Source organism: Manis pentadactyla, chromosome 16 (assembly GCF_030020395.1).
Source record: "Manis pentadactyla isolate mManPen7 chromosome 16, mManPen7.hap1, whole genome shotgun sequence".
Lineage (NCBI taxonomy): Eukaryota > Metazoa > Chordata > Mammalia > Pholidota > Manidae > Manis > Manis pentadactyla.
Window position 1 is genome coordinate 64,728,759 of NC_080034.1, and position 17,349 is coordinate 64,746,107.

A 17,349-nucleotide genomic window follows, 5' to 3' on the forward strand; every position below is an offset into this window, starting at 1 on the left:
TGAGTTACATGAAAATGCACTGAAAAGTCAAATAAGCTTAGGAAGTTCTAGGTTACAAACAGCTTTATTCTGATCTTCATAGACCCTTATAATGTTAATGTCCTTTGCGAGGCTCCAAGTTTTTTCAAAATAATTTGATGAAGGATCTTTTTTTTTAAGAAGCATGTTCATGGACCTTTGGGAAAAGCTGGCCCAAGGCCGTGCATTTGGTTAATTGTTTCCTGCTGAGACCCCATCTTCATTTCTCGGTCTCCATGTGAATCTGAGCAATGTATTCCTGCAGCTCCCTACTCGAGCCATCTCTACAACCCATGGCTTCCCACCACTCTTCGTTTTTTTTCTTCCCTCTGAATCCCAAATTGCTGAACCCCACTGGAGAAAGTAAAGGGGAGGAGACTGATTGAAACCCCAACACTGCCCTGCTGTGCAATGTCCAGCTTCCAGAGTCTGTGATCGCTTATTTCATTCTTGGTCAGTTGCCTGCAAACCCCACAGCACAGCTCTCCCTGTTCTCACTTCCCCGTTCCTCAAACTCACCCTTAGCCCCTTTCTTTCAGCAAAGGCCTCATTGCCCACCTTGTGAAAAAGGTCAGGGCCAACCAGTGTCAACTCTTAATGCATCCCCTTTTCTTCCTATTCCACACGGATCATTACCATTCTGTCTTATTTAAAATAAAATTTTCTCTATTTCAGACACCTCAACCCCAATCAAGCCATTTTTTACCATCTCTCAGGTCTGTTAAGCAGCATTTAAGTCTCAGCAAAGGAACATGCTGAGCACCAAGGAGCTACCTGTTACCAAGAGCTTCTGTAAACCCCTGCCTTCCTCAAATTAAGTGTTTCTCCCTATGTGCTCTACCCTTGGCCATCTCATGTCCTCCTGGGACCCTGGCACGTCTGCGCAGGTAAGTTTGTGAATGTAGTTTTTCCTCTTTCTTCTTCTTAAAGACTGATTTTCACCTGCCAGTTGGACATGTCCATGGGACTGTCTTAGGTCCCTCGGACTCAACAGGCAGACTGCAAGCATCGTCTTCCCTCTAACTGACTCCTCCTTCCACGCATCTCCTGGTGTTGGCCTTCGGAAGCCAGTGCCAAGGTGCTCAGGTGTCTCTGCCTCTCCCTCGTATCCCCCGTGGCTGTGCTGACAGTGGACCTCTCTTTCCCTTTTCCACAGCTGTCGCCTTAGTCCTCTTCCCTCTGCACAGACCAGTGAAATAGTTCCTCAGCTGGTGTTCCCAAGGCCAGTCTCCACCCTCATCTCACGTCCCTGTTGGTGCCAAAGAGGAATTTGATGGAATTCATCACTCATGATTCAAACATAATGAATAAATAAATATACAAACCTCTTAGCAACCTAGAAATAGAGGGATAAAGGCAATGATTAAGATTGTCTATCTCAAACTGGCAGCCAGCACTACATTTATCAGTGAAACCTTAAGACATTCTCGGTAAGGCCATGAACAAGACAAAGATGTTAACCATTACAAATAACCAGTGTGATAAGAAAAAGCAGATATAACTATAATACAGAATGAGGCAGATTATCTATCATTATGTATTGATGTTTTTTGAGTGAATGGATGAATGAATGAATCACATGGGAAAATAGTTATGATGTATTAAGTGAAAAAAATTGTGGCTAAAAAAAGAATAAGATGATCCTAATTTGGGGAAAAACAAATGAATATTTATTGAATCAATAAGGAAAAATGTCATGACAGAAGAAAGTTTGCAAAAAGCCTTTACACCATAATGCCAGTTTTATGTTTTTCTAAAAATAGATCTTCAAGAATATAAACCAAATTTTCTTTTGCTTTTGTGTTTATCTCATATGTTCTATAGAGAAATAGATTTTGAAATCAGCAAAATGTTATGAAATATACCCAAGCTTCTAATTTTTAAGCTCTAGTTTAAATACTATGTGAAGTTTAATGGGATTTTCCTTGTGATTGTCTAAAGATTAGCTACCCATCACCCCTTTGCACCAACTCTAACCCTCTCAAATATAAAATGCCTTAATCTGTCTTAAAAACAAGGAATGCTCCTTTCTCTCCAAGGAACTCTCAGACATCAATTACCCATAGGGAGACTTTTCTATTTAGAAGTGATTTGTTAATTGATGTCTCAGGTCTCAGGAATTAGATGAATAAATCATGGAGCCTAGGAAGAAATTTACCATTTCAGTGGATAAAGAGAGGAAGACATTGTAGGCTTGTTTGAAGTAAGGGAATTCAAAGAGAACCTTGAATCACAAAGAACACTGTCCAGTCCTGGTTCTGTAAGAAGTCAGGAAGAACCACTGGAAGCTTATGAACAAATACTGCCATGCAAGTGGCCAGCCCAGTTAAAAATTTATAAATCCATCTAATTCAGGAAACTCAGCTGTGCCTCTCAATGCTTCCTCTGCTCGTGTTATCTTTCAGAACTTCTTGTCCTCAATTTTACTTGGTCTCAGGTTTTAGATTTCTGATCTCCTTACTGAAAATTCTGTTCCAGTTCCAAATGTTGTCCCTTCCAGACCATGGACCTGGCCAGGTCTCTGGATTCCATCTCTGCCCAGTTAGCGAGGTTGGGTGTGGCACTTAAGGCCAGCTGCACATTTGGTGATACATCAGATCTGGCTGTAAGCAGTGGTAGGTATGAACACTGCATAGATCTGTGCTGACTTCTGTGCAATGCTTTTAGCTGTTACAATGGAAAGGAAGCCTCATATCAGTAACTCCAACATGACTGGAAGTGGTTTCCCTTTTCTTGCTTTTTTAAGTAAGTGTTATTGTGATGACTAGATCTCATTTCAAACTATGGTTGTTAGATTAATTCATGTTGATCTGTATATCTAATTTGTTTCTTCTGTTACATGATTGAAGCTTTATTTTTAAAAAATTAATCTGGAAGTGCAATAAGGAATGAATAGAGAAGGGACTTGTCTTATTTATTCATAGCTCTACAATTTTTCTAAGGTTAATCTTATCAACAGAAATACATTCGTTCATCTCTCTGTCAAAATATGTTTATCATTTCCTTGATAATTAAAAACTGTGAAGTATTTTAAACATATAGGAAAATACAGAAAATAATGTAGTAGATAATATGTGCCAATCATCCAGATTTAAATGTATTAATGTTTCTATGCCTGTTCTGTATGCATACCTTTTGTAATGGTGATAGGGATTTAAGGTATTTCAAAAACAGGTAAAAGTCCCAATCGCATATTTTTCTGCCCTGTCCCCTACCTTAGGAAATAACTGGAAATTGCTGTGCATTTTGCTAGGCATGTTTTTGTATTTCTGTATTTTGTATTTTTATCTCTTATTTTTATTACATATGTATTGCTTCATAAATACATAGTGATTTCTGTGCTCTAAAACTTTTCAAAAATGGCATCATACTGTGTATATTATTGAAACTGGTAGATGTGGTTAATATATGTCAATTGCTGTACGGCAGTCTATCAGTTTTTTCATCCATCATTTTTTTATCTATCCTCCCAGCAATGGGAATTTTACCTTTCACTCTCGTATATATTTCCTTATCCTCTTGTTTCCCTATGCTCACTTCATCAAAGTGGCAAAAAATGTAAGAAGTCCAACAACACTAAGTATGGTAAGAATATGGGAAAATGTAATCTTTTATACACAATGGTGATGCAAATGTAAATCTGTACACCTGCTTGGGGGATTAGTGGGTGATACCTGGTGCTAACAATGATCAAAGGTCCTTTTTGTATTTTGGCTAGGAAACTGTCACAATCACTTCTATTTGGTTCTATTTCATAATTTTCTATGGCATATAAATAACTTACTATTTTAGCCATCTCAAAACCTGAAAACCTCTCTGGAACTTTATCCTTTTTGGGAGAACAGAGACTTCAAAGGTTGGAAGAAGAGTTAAATCATTAAAAAATTTTAGTAAGCTCATTGTTAAGTTCAGTTATATCTGAAATTACTAATAGCAAGTAAATTTACTGATCTTTCACCATATCCTATCCTAGTGATACTCTACAGTTATTCAAAACATGTTTTATTTAAGTTAGTTCCCCTTTTAGTGCTAACTGCTTGTCTTCACCCTCCACCCCCTCTTTGATCTGATAGGGTTGCCTCTCTCTTCCTGTGCCCCTCAACGTACTGCTCCTCTGCTTTTGAAAAAAAACCCAGTGGTTCCCAATCCTGGTTGTTGATTAAAATCACCTGCTTTAAGTTGGTATTTTAAAATACCAAACCCTGGGACTCACCCCCTGAGATTCAGATTAAATTGGATATAGAGCCACTGCATTACCAATTCAACTTGCCAGTATAGAGGTTTATACAACATTTAATTATGTAAAATACATCTCTGTGTACTAGACTTATGTATCTTCTTTGTCTTTCACCTGCCTTCGGAGTCCATAATTTAGGCAGATGTTTCACATGAGCTACCCCTACTTTAGTTCTCACTGCCTAATTGTGTGAATTTGGAGAAATTACTTACTCTTGGTGTGCATTTTCCCCCTCACCTGTAAAATGGAGATAATAATCACAATATACTTTTCAGGACTATTGCAACTATCAAATTAAATTACACATGTGGGTAAAATAGCAATTTTCAAATGTTAATTATTATGAGTCTCCCTGCTCAACAGTATCATATGCTGTTTCAGTTACATCTGCAATACTTCTGTATATACTGAAGTGTTGCAACTTCCTGTTTATCTTCGGCATGCATCCTTATACTTATATAACCAAAATCTCAATTCAAGCAAGAGTTTTTGGAGGAAGAAACAAATTATACTTTTTCAGTATATTTTATTTTTCCCATTTCTGAACACAAAGTGAGAGGCAAAAACTATTGAATTTAATGCATTAATAGAAACATAGACCACAGTTTAAAATTTTTTCTTCTGTTACAATGCATATTAACTTTGGCTAGGATATTATATATACTCAAACACTATACATGCAGCTAGATAGATAGGTAGATAGATAACAGAGAGATTAGCCTATAGCAGGAATTCCTTTTTGACAAATTAATCTTTGATCGTTTCCTTCTCCCTGTTTCTCCTTTTCCTTTCTACCACTTTGAATCAGACACATGGCTCACTGATACTTGGTTAATTGTCTGAGTGGAGGGTTGTGCCAGGATCAAAAGCAGAAATACCCTGTGTCTTTTTTACTTTACTTTCTGAAAGTTTAAACCAAGAGAAGGTGAAAAGATTTGGGACAAAGATGAAACATCTTACCAGAAACCACAGAGAACACAGAATTTTTCCATCTTCAGGCACGAAAAATACTTACCTGAGCTTAGAAGAGAGGTGAACATAGAGAAAGGAAGTGAGGTGAACTCTGAGCAGGGAGGTAGCAAGAAGGTGGCCTAATGAAGTGGGACTAGGAGGGGCATCTAGGCAGGTGGGCAGGCTTGAAGAGGGTTCAGTGTCCCAGAGAGGACTCGGAAAGGTAGACAGCACCAGGACATGAAGGAGCTGCCATACTGAGATGGTGGGCATTCTCCGTGGCAACCTGTATGCACAGATGGCAATGGAACAGGTTTTTCCATAGCTCCCCGTGCCTTGCCACTGTATAGGAGTCTGAAACCATGGGCAACTCTGGCCATGTGTTGGAGGCAGAAGCTCGTAAAGACTGAGGCTAACATGCCTTAATAGCTTAGCAGCCAAATAGACATTAAACTGTTCAAGAAATTAAAGAAAGTTCTATTTCTTGTACAACCAGAAATGTGGGCTATAATTCATACCCACCACATATATGCAAATGCATATGTGCATATAGCTATTTATATTTGACATTTATATTTATACTCACACACAGACACACACAATTCAGGGGATCCTGCCAAAAGTGATATTTGTATTTTTCTCTCTACTATAGAAGGAAAAATGCCCATAGATCATCTTAGAATTCTTGGTAGTAACTCCAGTATTTGGAAGACATGTTAGGATTCTGTGGAGTCACTGGTTCAAGGAACATGCCACCTTGAGAAATCTCAGAAAGGGGACAGTCTTGTAGTGAAGAGAGCATGCGTCACATTCTCAAAGAAACTCAGAGGTCGGCTGCAGATAATATTACTCAAGGACAACATTATATTAATGTTAATGTTTCCCCATTGCTGATAGGAGAGCTGACATACAGTTTTTATGGTAAATGAAGAATTATAAAACCAATGTTATCTCATCAATAATGATAATTTGGCATAATGGCAGCCAGGGCTAGTGATTCCCACAGCGTGGCTAGGTTGTTTTAAAAGGGCTCTTAAAATGAAGGCAATTCAGAGTTTCTCATGGGTTACCTGGAATATAGACCCTCAGAAACACTGGCTTTCAATTCCTATAAGAAGGAAGATAATAAAGGAAATTTTCTGTAAAAGAAAGCTGCTTGGAGCTGGGAATCATACCTTCCTCACCGAACATGTTGTCCCTTCCCTTCCTCCTGACTGCTGTGAGCAGACATGTCTGTTAATAGCTCATCTGTCTGTGATGCAGCAACAGTCTTGCAATCACGCAGACATAGCTGCTTGGTGAGGAAGGTAGAAGTAAAAGACGGAAGGGACCTGGGTTCTTAGTACCTTCCTTGAGCACGTCTTCATACCTCTAGACTTCTTGGTACAAGAGGAAAATAATCTTCTGTCTGAAGTCACTGTGGTTGGGTTTTCTGTTCCTTGCTGCTGGTTGCCTCCCTAACCCAAACTTATGTGCCCAACCATGATTTGCTGCTAATCTAAGCGACAGGATACACTTAGGGCAGGGCTCATTTTTAATCTTAGTTAATGTAGATCAGCACTGCAGTAAGTTGTCTTGGTAACTCCGAAGTTGTTTGGCCAAACCGTGTTCGGTTAACTGGATTGTCACTGCTTTAATTCACGGCGGGGCTGTTGAAGAGCTCACGCCAGAAGCAGAGGTGCCCATTCTACTCCTACCTTGCTGTTTGCTTCTGCTGACAGCATCAGCATTATCTTTAGTGTGAGGGATTTTATTTTTGTATAGGAATCTTTCAAGTCACTATTGTGATTTAGGAGAATTGGTTTAATTAAAAGATTATAATGCAGACTGCCATGTAACCAGAATCACATGAAGTGTGAAAAGGACTTCTAGACTGAAAGCAAACAACAAAGGAGAGCCCAGTTTTCCCAAACTCTGTCCCCCACCAGACATAAAGATCTTCCCCTTCCTTAGTGCCTTGCAGGCCATGTGGGATGTGTTGAGGAGTAAAGCATCTCTCCAGTCTGGCTGCTCAACAACAATAGAGCTTAATTTATTTATTTTAGGAATAAAAATATATGTAAATCATGATGTTTGATACTGTACAGGGATATTCAAGGAAACTTCTGTTATAATGAAACTAGATTTTGGATAACTTCCCCCCTCACAAATTATTTTTGATTCATTACTAAGCTTGCAAGGAATTCTGGGAAATTTTCAAGGAACCAAAGTAACTAAATCCCACATCTTATTAAAAAAATTAACTCAACATGGACCATAAATGTAAAATGGAGAACTATGAAACTTATAGAAAAATTTATGGAAGAAAAAACCCTGACGGTTCTAGGCAGAGTTCTGAGACCTGGCACCAAAAACACAATCCATAAGAGGAAAACCAATAAATTGGACTTCATTACAATTAAAAACTTGTGCTCTACAAAAGTTCCCATGATGAGGATGAAAAGACAAGCTACAGGCTGGGAGAAAATATTTGCAAACCACATATCTGACAAAGGACTAGAATCTGGGATATATAAATAACTCAAAACTCAGCAGTCAAAAAAACCAAACTATCCAATTGGAGAATGGTCAAAAGAAATGAAGACACATGTCATTAAAGATACACACATGGCAGATAAACACATAAAAAGATGTTCAAAGAAAATGCAAATTAAAACACAATGAGGTATTCCTACACATGGAGGGATGTGGCTGAAATAAATAGTGACAACCCCAAATGCTGGTGAAGATGAGGAGAAATTAGATCATTCGTATATTGCTGGTGGACATACAAAGTGGTACAGCCACTCTAGAAAAAATTCAGTAGTTTCTTAAAAAAAAAAAAGAAAGCATTATCATGGGACCTCATAGTTATACTTCTGGGCATTTATCTCAGAGAAATGAAAACTTATTTTCATACAAAAACCTGTTCATGAATGATCATAGCATCTCTATTTGTTATAGGCCAAAACTAGAAACAACCTAGTTACCCTTCAACTGGTGAACAGTTAAACAACCTGTGGTACATTCACACTATGGAACACTATACGCAATAAAAAGGAATGGACTATTGATACACATAACAATCTGGATGAATCTCTAGATAATACATTTAAAAAAATCAATCCCCCCAAATGATACACTCTATGATTCCATTTTTATAACATTCTTGAAATGACAAAGTCATGGAATGGAGAACAGAATAGTACCAGGGGTTAAGGAAGGGACAGGGATGAAAGGGAAGTGGATGTGGCCACAAAAGGGCAGCATGAGGGATTGTGGTGCTGGCGATGTTCCGGGTCTGACTGTATCAGTGTCAATATCCTGACTGTGATACTGTACTGCACATTGTGAGATGTTACCATTAGGGGAAGTGGATAAAGGATACAGGGGATGTCTGTATTATTTCTTACTGCATATGAATCTACAATTACCTCAAAATGAAAACTTAATTTAAAAAGTAAATAAATAAAGTGTTTTGGAACCACAAGTTGAATTATAAGCAAACTTGAAAGTCAAGGTTGCCCAGCAGATGCAAATACCAGCAATTACAATCAACAGAGTAAATGTTAAGTCTGTGGCCAAATGAAGGATCTTGAACTAAGTTAAGTTTTGAATACCCATGAGAAACGCACCCCCAGTGTAGGCCAACAAGATGCCCACAGATTAGTTTCAGTGACACAGGAGCTCATAATAAAGTAATTACCAAATGCATAAGAAAAGAAGTCAAACCATAAAGGAGAGCCAGTGGGTACAATAAACACTAGATTTAGATTCCTGAAAGCATCAGGTATTTTTCTTACTTTTTTGACACAGAGTATAAAATGGCTATATAGGGAGGGATTAAACTTAATAAAAGATGATAATAAAAAGAAGAGTATGAATGCAAAATGACCATATAGACTATAAAATGAAACAGAATTTGTAGAAATGAAAATATAATATTAAAGTTAAAAACACAGTAGATCACTGCCTTTATTCTGCTTTGTATAGAGGCCTCGTCAGTAAAATTAAACAAAACAAAAATAGAAGATATAAGGATTAGAGCAAAAGGAGCAAAACTTCATTACTATGTACATAGAAAACTCAAAAGAACTCAGAAAAATTATTAGAATTGTTGAGAGTTCAGCAAGGTGCCTAGAATACAGATAAATATACAAAAATCAAATGCATTTGTAGAAGCTAACAATAAACAGAAAAAGTAACTTTTAAAAAGGTATATTTACAATAGTAACAAAATAAATTACCTCAGAGTAAATGCAACAATTTTCTGTAGGACTTTTATAGGGAAAACCGCTAAGCCTTATTGGGAAATAAAGGGAGAGATACATCATGTTTGTGAGTCAGAGAGACTTGGTATCAACAGTTTTATGTTTCCTCTCTCCTCTTCCAGTGACACACTTGCTTTCTTCTTCACTGAAAAGAATGTAGCAATCAGAGAACTTTGACTACCACATATGAATATTGAAATTTCAACAGCAGTTTTATGGAACTATATATAAAAGTTGTTACATATATTTTGCTGAATGTATCCTTTGCACTTCTTTTTGTCAGAAGCAATGTATCCACATTTGCTACAGCCTCCTCTGTGTTGCTCAGGCTGCCTCCAGTCCAGGCCAGTGCAGCTGACCCATCTGTGGGCAGAAAAGAGTTTTCCAGGACTGCTTAAATTAGGACCGGGCCTCCCAGGCTTTTTTACTTACACCCAAAGGTATCAAGAAACTGCCCACCCCTGCCTCCATCTGCAGAGGGAAGCAATGATGTGCATCCCTCCATGTTCCTTAAGCCTCACAACCTTACCACTGCCACTCATCAGCCTAATCGCATAATGACCTTTATCTATGTTTATGACATCCGTGGTCCCGACCCCTAGGTCATCCCTCATCTGCTGTACTTGGATAACCACACAGCTCAGCACATCCTTTCAGGTCTCCGTCTCCCATTCATCCCCAACAAATGAAATAGTGGCACCATGTCCTCTGGAACTCATTCAGCAAAATCCTTTATACTTCATATACCTCCTCTGAACATTTTTTCGCTTTCTTGCTCTGAGGAGTGTGATTTCCTGAGGGCGCTCTTTCTCCTACAGCACTCTTATATGGGAACAATTCTCTCTCCTGCAGTTCTCAACGCCTGGGTCTCTAGGCGGCCTGAATGTCTTCCTTGCAACTCACTGTTCTCTCGGACCATTCTCTCTCTTCCCCTCTCTAAACTGTCCCAGCTTTGAAAGTCAGTCTCATCCTCTAGCCCTCATGGTTACAGCCATCTGCTGACCATTAGGGTAACTCCACCTTAGTTCTAATTAATTTAGCTCTTAGTTTTCTCTCTCTCTGTTAACATTACCTTTGTCTTAATTCCTAATAATTTCACTGTGCACGCAGATAATCTGTCCTACATTCTAAACTCTCATTTCCTTGACTTTCTCTCCTTCAGTTGCCTTGTCCGCCAGCCTACCTTTTTGCTCCCTCCCAAGGACATACTCTAGATCCTGCCATTACCTTCACCTCTAATATTTCTGGCTCTTTGACTTCAGGCACATGGTAGAATTGAACTTCCTTCTACCATTAAAGTTAGGCGTGGCCACAAGACTTTCCTGGAATGGGCAACAGAAGCTTTGTAGTAAGAGCCTTATTTCTCTTTCCTCTGGCATGATGGCCAGCAACACTGGAGATGACGACCTGTCAACCTGGGGCTGTGAAGTTCATTACTTAAGGACGGACTTCTCCTTCTGACTTGGTTGGATTTGTAGGTTGAATGAGAGGTAAATATTTGTCATTTAAAGCTACTAAGAATTTATGTTTGTACATTGCTGTTACAGTATTTGTTTATTTTGTGCTGGCTTCCCTTTTTCTGACCACTCCTCCGATCTTTCCAGTTCATTTCCTTTAGTGCACAGATCCCAGCAGACCTCTGTGAATGTCAGAAAACTAAAATTGATAAATGGGAATTCTCTTTGTAATTGTTTTACAAATCTAAAATTCCTCTAAAATAAAAAGTTTATTAAAATCAATATAAGGGAATAGTGAGTGTAAGATGGTGGGCTAGGAAGCTCCAGGCCTTCATTCCCCCACAGAATCACTTTTTTTTTAAAACTAGAGAGTAGCTAACATAACTTTACAGAAACTCTGGAAATCAGTCAAATATCTGCAGCAAACAAAGGAATGTTCAATTCAGAAAAAGCCACAGTCAAAACGGTAGGAAATGTCATGGCATTTTTACTAGTTCTTGTTCCTCCCCCTTACCAGTAAGATCAGGAAGCAGCAGCCAGCTCCCAGTTCCCTCCTCTGGGATGGAAAGAGCAGAGGAGGACTTACTCCCTACATTATAACCTGCCCATAGGCCGCCCCAAAGGGCTGATGTCTGTTTTGCCTGATTTGCAGCTCAATGAAGAAAGGTGAAAGTCAATCAACATAATACACCAAATTAATAGAATGAAAGAAAAATAAACACACATGATCATGTTCACTGATACAGAAAAAGCATCTGACCAAATTCACTACACTTTCATGATAAAAACACTCAACAAACTAGAAATAGAAGGAAGCCACTTCAACATAGAGACTACATATGAAAAATCCATAGCTACCATCATACTCTAGGGTGAAAAATGAAAAGCTTTTCCTCTAGATCATAAACAAAGCAAGGATGCCTGCTTTTCACCTCCATTCAACATGGTACTGGAAGTCTTAGCTGGAGTAATTAGGCAAGAAAAAGAAATAAAAGGCAGACAAATTGGAAAGGAAGAAATAAAATTATCTCTGCTTATAGAAGACATGATCTTATATGTAAAAAAACAAATAAAAAAGAGAAAACTTAAAGATTTCACCAAAAACCCTGTACTAATAAATAAACTAATAAATGAATTCAACAAAGCTACAGGATACAAAATTAACACTCAAAATCAGTTGCATTTCTATACACTAACAATCAATAAAGAAAATTAAGAAAACAATTTCATTTATAATAGAATCCAAAGAATAAAACATTTAGTAATAAACTTACCTGGGATACAAAAGTTGTATATACTGAAAATATAAAACGTTGCTGAAATAAATTAAAGACTTCATACATAAAAGAAAGACAACCCATGTTCATGAATTAGAAGACTTGTTCTTAAGATGTCAATGCTACCCCAAAGCTTCTACAGATTCAATGCAGTCCTGACCATGTTTTTATGCAGAAATGGAAAAATCCATCCTAAAATTCATATGAACTCTCAAGTGACTCCAAACAACAAAAATAATCTTGAATAAGAAAAATAAATTGAAGGTCTCATAATTCCTGATTTCAAAACTGCAAAGCTGTAGTAATGAAACAGTATGGTACTGGCATAAAGACAGCAGATAGGCCAATGGAATGGAATAGAAAGACCAGAAATAAACCCTTACATATAGAGTCAAATGATTTTTGACAAGGGTGCCAAAACCATTCAATGGAGCCTTTTCACCAAATAGTGTTGGAAAACTGGACATCCATAAACAAAAGAATAAAGTTGGACCCTTAGCTTACACCATATATAAAAACTAAGTCAAAGCAGATCTCCTAAACATCAGAGAGAAACTATAAAACTCTTAGAAGAAAACATAGGAGGAAAGTTTTATGACATAGGGTTTGGCAATAATTCCTTGGACATGACACCAAAAGCACAGATGGCAAATGAAAAAAAATAGATAAATTGGAATATATCAAAAATTTTTTAATTTTGTGCATCAGTGGAAATTAACAGCATAAAAAGGCAACCCACAGAATGGGAAGAAATATTTGCTAATCATGTAATTGATAAGGGACTAATATCCAGAATATATAGAAGATTCCAACCAAAAAATAAGCAATTCATTTTAAAAATGGGCAAACAACCTGAATAGGCATTCCTCTAAAGAAGATACACAAATAGCCAACAAGTGCATGAAAAGATGTTCAATGTCACTATCATTAAAGAAATGCAAATCAAAACCACAATGAATGCCACTTCATACCGTTACTGTGGCTAGTATAAAACAAAACAAAACAAAACAGAGAATAACAAATGTTGGTGAGGATATGGCAAAATTAGAACACTCATGCACTGTTGGTGGGAACGTAAAATGGTGAGGTCCCTGTGGAAGACAGTATTCTAGTTCTTCAAAAAATTAAAAATAGAATTATCGTATGATCCAGTAATTCTACATCTGGATATGTACTGAAAAGAATTGAAAGCAGGGTCTCAGATATTTGTATACTCATATTCATGGCAGCATTTTTCATAATAGCCAAAAGGTTGAAGCAACCCAAGTGTTCATTGATAGATGACTGGATAAACAAAATGTGGTATATACATACAATGGAATATTATTCATCCACAAAAGGAAGGAAATTCTAATATATTCTACAACTTGGATGAATCTTTAAGATATGCTAAGTGAAATAAAGTAGCCACAAAAGGACAAATATGTTATGATTCCACTTATGTGAGGTACATCGAGTAGTCAAATTCATAGACAGAAAGTAGAATGGTTGCTGCAAGAGGCTGGGAGAGAGGGGAATGGGATTTAGTGTTTAATGGGTATGATGGAGTTTTGTTGGGAAGATGAAAAAGTTCTGGAGATCGATGGTGACAGTTGCACAATGACAGTTACTTAGAGCTACTGAACTGTAACTTTAAAAATGGTTAAAATGGTAATCTTATGTATATTAGTCACAGTAAAAAAGTTAAAGTTACTATAAATAGAAATTCTAATATTTTTTTCCCAACGTTCACTTGACTGTCTTATGTACCATCTAGTCCATGTCCTCTGCTTGATACAACACTGATCCAGAGGGTCCCTGATCCACCAAAGAGAGTTAAGTTCTCAGAATCTTCTTGCTTTGTCATTCTGCTGTGAATACACAGGACATCTACAGAACCAGATAGACAGCTTCTAAAAGACCAGTAGATTAGACCACCTAGAATATTCTACCACCTCTGGCATGAAATCTGTACAGCCTCCCATTTTACCTGCCCCACATACTTAACTTCTATCTCCTTGACACACTACCAGTGTATCATAGCTTTGTCAACTAGGAGTTTATCTTCATGCCACATCTATCTAGTCTTTATTTTGTCTAGTCTAGACAAAAACTGTGTTCAAAGTGTTGCAGAGAACAATCCAGAGCTGTTTTCTAAAATGATCAGCTTTGCTACTAGACCACTTAGTTTCATCTCAATGTGCCTTCATTTGTTTATCTGGACCACAGAAATGCCATTTCTGAATATATCTCAGAAAATGTTCTCCAAGCTGAGTGAGTCCCAGGATACTTATTAGTATATTTTCAGATGAACCTGGTTGCCATGTGTATATAAAACAAGATAAGTACATTGTAATTATCTCTCGGAGATGAAGCAAAAATATCCAGTTGGGTTGGCAGGTGTCCAGAATTGGTGCCTTCTGAATTGACCAGTGATAGTTAATGGATCTGACACACCTTGGGATGCTTAATTGGCATATGTGGAATCATCATAGTCCCAGAGATGATTATTGGCTTTGTTTTGATGTCCCTTAATTCCACATTAGCTTCAGCTCCTCTACCAGGGCCACATATTTATTTATCTTCCCTGCATCTGTTCCCAGAATATTTCTGCTAAGCAGAGACACAGTATCAATAAGTTTATCAAACAGCAAAATAGCTGGCCTGAGGGCCAGAAAATTGTTGGAGTGATTTTTTTTTTTCCAGTTCTTCTAAAGTATATTTTGTTGGGGCTGATTTCCAATATTTAAAAAAATCTTTCAATTTTGAATCAGCCATGAACTTGTGAGCTCTCTTTACATAAAATCTTTATATTTGTACCAAATTTCCTAAGCATTTCTGTATACATTTTCTCATTTAATTCAGTAATAAATACTGTGTGGCTATCATTAATTCTGTTTTACAGGAAAAACAGTTGGTGTTCAAAACTCCTGAGACAGTTTTACTCTTTCTGTAGCTCCTGAAAATGTGATAGAACTTCCAAATATGTGAAATAAATTATGCTAACATTTCTTTGTTAGGTGTCCCAGGCCCCTCCAGGTGTGCAGAGATATCATTATCCAAGAGATCATTATGAGAATATTTAAATTCCATGATTTTATTTTGGTAATGATAAAGTAGATGTGCTTTAGATTATCTGAATAAGCATTTCATAACCAGACATTTACTTTCATGATCATATTGGTACCAAGTGATGCGTTACAGTCACAACCATTACTTTTAATCTGGTGTTTCTCAAGCTAGGTGGACAGAACTATTCCAGGGATCTATGATTTCTCAGATTGGCCAACCTTAAGCAAAGGGTGACAGAGAAAAAAAAGTTGACATGAGTATTTCCAGTCTTTTCTGCTTCCCTTACTCCAAAAGTAGAAAGCTTTATTACTGCTTTTGGGCTGTGACTTTAGTTGTGCTGGTCAGCATGGTGATACAGAATTGAAAAGAACTTGAAATTATTTGGTTCTATTTCAAAGAGGAGAAAGCCTTATACCAAAGGAAAAGAATAGATCCAGGAAAGGACCAGATAGGGAGGAAAAAGGAGATAGAGACAGAATAGCACAGGAAGTTAGATTTGGGGGCTGCTGCTCCATCTATTATATAAGAGAAAGGAAAAGGAAAAGAGGATCTTAACAAATGTGCTGTGTCTTGTGAATAAAAATCTGTGTTGGCACTTTTTAGACACTGTTTTAAAGACAAGTACGTTTTCAATTGCCTTGCTGTTAGACTGGTATCTGAGTGCATTACAATGCTGACATGACCCATAAAGCATCCTAGCTCTATCTAGATTATTTTATTAGTTAATTTAGCTTCTATACTGCAGAAAATTGAAAGTATCAGTGAGTTAAAGGGGATAAATATTTATCTGTATATTTACAAACATAGCTCAGAGTCCATGGTCATCAGGGTGCAGGCCTCAATTTGTGGTTCTGCCAATCTTAAAACGTGCTCTCTATCTCTTGAGCCAGGATGGCTGCCCCAGGTCCATCTATCACATCTGCATTCCAGCCAGTATAAAGAAGAAAAGTGGGAGAAAAAGGAGCACAGGGTACACATTAGTGTATCTTAAGATATCTGGAAACTGCTACATGACATGTTTATTTGGCTAGCATTTAATTCATGACTAAAACCAGCTGAAAAGAAAGCTGAAAAATGTAGATTTTGAGTGGCCATGTGTCCAGCAAAGAATTAGATTACTATGCAAGACGGGAAGTATGTACACAGAGATTGATTTGTAATAGCTCCATCACTTTGGGCCCCTAACCACTCATGTCTACTCTTCTTTTCTCGAATAGAATATAGTCTTCCTTTACAGGAAAAGCAAACAAACAAATAAAACTCCAGGTACCCACACAATTCTGAGCCAGTTTGTATTCAACAGGTATTTTATTCTGATGCTTTGACATCTGGGGCTTGGTGGACCCTGGAAGGACCACCCCTCCCAGGGTTAGCCAATTCTGAAAGATAGTAAACGATTTACCCACAAAGTGACTTTCAAATGCAAACCAAATGACCCAGAGTCCACACCCCAGCCACCTCCCTCCTCAGGCTCTCACATTAATTCAGGCCACTGGCCAGCCACCTGCCCTAATCTCCCAGAACCAGGTACCAGACAACTAGGGGCAGCCCCTGGGTCCCAGAGCCCCACAAACTTTTGAACCTGGCCAGTCCTGAATCTGCTTATCCTGACTCACCCGTTTCTTCCTTCCTCCCCCAGAAACCACACTGAAGGCTGTTGAGCACAGCAACCCTTTTCTGTCTTCTGACTGACTCTGGTGCTTCCGGGTGGCGCCCCCTATGGCTGGTGGACCCCCCTCATCTTAGGATCTGTAACAAACTCTCTTTTCAAGGACCGTTGTCCCCTGATCTGTAGGCCTCACCATACCTACATAATTATAAAACCTATACTTTAAGGTAACATAGTTCAAAGTCCAACATCTTTGGGCGATGCAGTCTTTTCTTCAGTCCAGATATGCGCTTCACATTCTGGTGACATATAGACCAAAAGATGACATATCAGCTTCCAACACATTCAATATACAATGTTGATTAATCACAGTAAAAATTCCAATAAAAAGTTCAGTAAAGGGAGAATGGGAAGCACCAATATGAATCCCTGGAGACAGAGCAGGAAGAGTTCCTTCTCTGATGTGCTGATTGGTTAATCCATCTGTCAGGCCCTGTTG